Here is a 5331-nt window from a genome sequence, read left to right as displayed (position 1 = left end):
TACCATCGCGTTTCAGGAGCGTCACTATCGTGATTCTTGGTCGTACTGTCGTGCTCCAAAGGGTCGCACCGTCGTGGTCTCCAAAGGGTCGAGAAGTCGTGCTCCAAAGGGTCGAGAAGTCGTGCTCCAAAGGGTCGTGAAGTCGTGCTCCAAAGGGTCGTGAAGTCGTGCTCCAAAGGGTCGTGAAGTCATGCTCCAAAGGGTCGCACGGTCGTGCTCCAAAGGGTCGTGAAGTCGTGCGCAACGAAAGGGTCGTCCGGTCGTGCTGGAGGGTGGGGATGTGGGGGTCAAGTATTGAGGGCGTGTAATGATGGTATCGCATGATGGAAGGCGGACGCTCGTGTGTGTGTGTCCCAGTTGCAAGCACAGCTTTTATATATTGCAGTCCCTTTGGGGAAGTAGGTCAGGGCGATCCGTCTTCTTTTGTAGTCACTGTCCTCTCCCGTTTTCTATCGAGTGAATGAATGAACGAAACCGTAACTGATATATATATATCAGATGTGAATAGAATGTCCCTGGTCACAGTTTGGCATGGTCTTGCTCAGGGGGGGATATACCAAATACCTTCCACATTTAAAAACTTTTTTTCTTTTTCTTCTCTTCAACAAATCTTTCGAATATTCTGATAATCCAGATGATCAGAATGAAGTAATGCTTAATCATGTTTCATGTTGCGGAGTTTGGTGTGGATTGTTTCTTCGTCTCTTCTGTCTCGTATCTGTGGGACAGCCGTGTGGTTGTTAGATTGTCGTCTTCATCACGATAAAGGAAATGTTCAGCGGAGGTTGAGGGATATATGCCTTGTCTGTGACTAGAGGAAGGATGCTCGAGTGTGCCAGGCGTGAGCAGGTGTGGGCTGGATACCGTGTTTGACAGTGGAGAAGCAAGACGAGGGTGATGGCAATAGTTTTTTCTCTGTCGTCTCTTTCTGTTTGTTTACTGTCTTTTCCGGTCTTAGTCTGTCCATGCCTGATTGCATACATTTTTTTTGTATGTTTTTTTGTTATTTTCTTGTATCTGCCTATTGTACATATGTTTTTGTTGCTATTCGTAGTAGAATTTGTAGAACAAAAATGATAATTTTTTTTTTCCTCTCCTCTCATCTCCCTCCTTGTCTTCCCTTGCTTTATGCAGTTATCTCATTTATTCATTTCTCCTCTCCCTCTACCCTCCTTCACTTTCCCACTCTCCTCATTCCCCTCGTCGCCCTACTCTCCCCCATTTCCTCCCCTCACCGTCCTCTTACCCACACACTCTCACTGTCTCCTTTCCGCCACCCTCTTTCCCCAATCCTCTCACTTCCACCGTCCACCCCCTATCTTTAATCTCCCCCTCTCCCCACTCCTCTCTTTCTCCCTCTCCCCTCACCTCCGGAAAACTTGTGTGAACTTGTTGGCTGGTCTTCGTTAGGGAGTCTGTCCATTGTTAAGAGATTACTGCAGCTTGATGAACCACTGTCCCGCTGGTCTGCCAGCCACGGGGGAGGGGATGTAGGTAGACTGGGTGTACGTGGCTGGGGTGTAGGTAGACTGGGTGTATGTGGCTGATGTGTAGTTAAACTGGGTGTATGTGACTGGGGTGTAGGTAGACTGGGTGTACGTGGCTGGGGTGTAGGTAGACTGGGTGTATGTGGTTGGGGTGTAGGTAGACTGGGTGTATGTGGCTGATGTGTAGTTAGATTAGGTGTATGTGGCTGGGGTGTAGGTAGACGGCAGTGTATGTGGATGGGGTGTATGTAGAGTGGGTGTATGTGGCTGGGGTGTCGGTAGACTGCAGTGGTTGTGGATGGGGCGTATGTAGAGTGGATGTATGTGGCTGGGGTGAAGGTACACTGGGTGTTGGTCATCCCAGCACACACACACAACTTGCTAACACTCCGTCCCCTACATAGCGGACTTCCTCCCTAACTAGTTCACCATCCAGTACACACGTTTACATAGACGTTCACAGCACCTTATGAATCAATGAATTATCATTATTATTATTATTATTATTATTATTATTATTATTATTATTATTATTATTATTATTATTATTGTTATTATCTTTATATATCCACCTGTGATTGTACGAACGGCTTTTACGTACACACACACACACACACACACGGACGGACAGACAGACAGACAGACAGAGACCGCGCAACGCATGTATTGGAAGGCCAGCGAGCGAAGTACGCGAAAGAATAAATTAGGCTGAAGGATGAGTGGAGAGAAGTCGTTAAATAGTTAGCCGCTGGGGGCTGTTTGATTGGCCCGGGAAGCCACCCACTGGCGCAGAAGGTGATTGGTGCCTTAATGATGGAGGTGGTGGTGGTGGGGGTGAGGGGGGGGGAAAGGAAGGGGGGGGGTGTTGCTGATGGTGGCGGGCGATAGTTGGGTGGATGGTGGTGTGGTGGTGGTGGGTGATTTGGTGCTGGTTATAATGGTGGCGATGATGGTGTTGGTGCTGGGGTTGTGATGGTGATGGTGCTGGGCTTGTGGTGGTGCTGTGGTGGTGGTGGTTGTGGTGCTAGTGATTGTGGTAGTGGTGGTGATTGTGGTGGTGGTGGTGGTGGTTGTGGTGGTGATTGTGATTATGAATGTGCTTATTGACGAAATCATTTGTAAAGTGGAATGCTGATCATAGTAAAGATGATGGTGGTAGAGTTTTGAAGACAATATCTTGTGTATGGAATGATCACACACACACACACACACACACACACACACACACACACACACGCAGTACAAGATTAAGTAGTATATGAGAACTGGAACCCGGACGAAGAGGCACTGGAGCAAACCAGCAATTCTTTTTGTCATCTGAAAAAGAAAAAAAAAATTACCTGAAATGTTTGTGAAACTGAACGTACGGTCGATGTGTTGCGCTGTATTGTCACTAGAGGCGGTGGCCTCCTCCCCCCCAACCACCACAGGAACGACAATCCCCCAGAGTAAAAAAAAAAAAAGATTAAAAGACATGGCGTGATTACCCACAGACGGAAGAGCTTGTCTGGCCCGGAAGCCCCCTAGTGCTCACCTGGGGCACATTGGAGTTGTTAATGACCCCCAGGTGGAGATAATGACTCCAGTGCAGTCATGTATCTGTGTAGGGGGATGATAGTGATGATGTTTGGGGGATGATAGTGATGATGTTTGGGAGATGATAGTGATGAGGTTTGGGGACATGATAGTGGTGATAGTGATGATGTTAGAGAAGTGGTGGGATCATCACCACCTCTTCCTGGTCACATGGTGAGGTGTCGAGGTCGTAAGGTCGAAAACGTGTCGCGTACTTGACATGTTCCTCAGGGTTTTGAAGTGTAGTACACTGTAGTGTTGTCTTGACGTGTCCCACACACACACACACACACACACACACACACACACACACACACACACACACAGCCCAAGCCAGCTGTTCAATAACCTACCAGCCCTCGAGGGGAGGATGAATACTTGGGTTGAGTGTAGGCCGACTGCCGCACGGTCCCAGGGTTCGAACCCATGACTTCACCCTGGCCTTTGCTGATTAGTTGGTTAGTAAACGCTAACCACTACACCACGGAGGCCCACATGGTACAGTATGTATGTATGTATGACTGTTTTCATATTAGTAGTTGTATGTCCATAGGATAAGTTAGTAAGGAGACTGTGTGTGTGTGTGTGTGTGTGTGTGTGTGTGTGTGTGTGTGTGTGTGTGTGCACGGAACTTGGTGTGGCGAGCCTCCATGACATCGAAGTCTCCAGAGAAGACGTTGATGGTGGTGGTGGTGGTGAGGTCAGGCGGTTGAGGCAAGGGTTAAGGAGACTGGAAGACCCTGCTAATGAAAGATGTCACCCAGTCAGGGACGGTGAACGGGGAGGTGGGTGTGTCTGGATGGCTCTGAGGGAGGGGGAGTTGAAGGGGAGAATAGTGTCTTGTATGGGTGAGGAGTCGGAGGTGGGGAGGGGAGGGCGGGGCTATTGAGTAGGATGAGGGTGAAAAGGCTAGGGAGGGTTACGGGGAAGGGTGGTGAGAGGAGGGACCCATGCCTTCGTCAGGTAGGTCATCTCTGACGGTGGTGCTTCTTCCGTGAGGCGGTGGTGGTGATAACTCTTGCGATTTGTGAGGAACCTCTGCCCGACGCGTAATTAATGATCCTTTCTGAAGATGTAAATATTCATGGTATCGTCTCCCCCATGGTGGAAATTTTTCCACTGTAGAAAAAAAAAATAAATGGTTGGGATGAACTTCAGATCACCCAGCCCCCAACCCCCTACATGGCTGGGATGAACTTCAGATCACCCCCCCCCCCCAACATGGTTGGGATGAACTTCAGATCACCCCCCCCCCCAACATGGTTGGGATGAACTTCACCACCCACACCCCACCAGAATTAATCTAATCACTTTACAAAGCACCCAGCCGGAAATTGCCCTCAATTACCATTACTTGGCAAAATGTTTTCCAGTTTAACTCCTCTTGGTCTAAAGAGCACCTCCCGGTGAAATTACCCCTCCAGTATATATAACTTGTCGGTACAATTGCCCCGGAAAAATGTCGTGTCGTAAATCGAAGAGGAAAGAAAATGGTCGTAAATCGGAGTTGAAAAAAAATTTAATTTTGTCGTATATCGAAGATGAAAAAAAAAAAATCATTCCAAATAATAACGTCGATAAAAAAAAAAGATAACGGCAAAATATCTTGACACCAAAGAATAAGATCACCTCGGTATGATAACGGCTGAAGCTTAAGCCAGTCCTTGAAAAATGCCTCAGAAAAAATGGGCTGTGTATATACTATCTGACCATCCATCCCTTGTGCACCGTACTAGTGGCAGGGGTGATAACTGGCCTTGGTTGGGGGAGGGGAGTGGCAGTCCGTGCGTGGGTGCAGGTCAGCCCGGACACCAACACAAAAGCTGGACTCAGAAGTAATTAACTCCAACAAAGGGAAACATCCCGGGAAATGATGGCTACTGTTGCTCCCGCTGGCCACCCACTGCCCACCCCCTAGCTCATCTTGGGGGGAGGATGGCCACACACACACACACACACACACACACACACACACACACACACACACACTGCTCACCCCTGGCTCATCTTGGGGGGGAGAGGATGGCCACACACTGCCCATCCCTGGCTCGTCTCGGGGGAGGATCGCCACACACTGCTCACCCCTGGCTTGTGGGGGAAGAGAGATTGGAACGTGCCATACCCACTAAGCCAGTAGAGGTGACTGCTTGTGCCTTTGTAGGGGGTTGTTTTGTCTTGGTGGCTTGGTTTGTGTGCTTAATGTGTACGTCTATATACACACACGACTTGTAGTGTTGATTGTAGGTTTACAAGTTAATCTCCTCCGACT

This window comes from Panulirus ornatus, chromosome 38, assembly GCF_036320965.1.
Source record: "Panulirus ornatus isolate Po-2019 chromosome 38, ASM3632096v1, whole genome shotgun sequence".
Classification (NCBI taxonomy): Eukaryota; Metazoa; Arthropoda; class Malacostraca; order Decapoda; family Palinuridae; genus Panulirus; species Panulirus ornatus.
Note: the sequence above shows the minus strand (reverse complement) of the source record.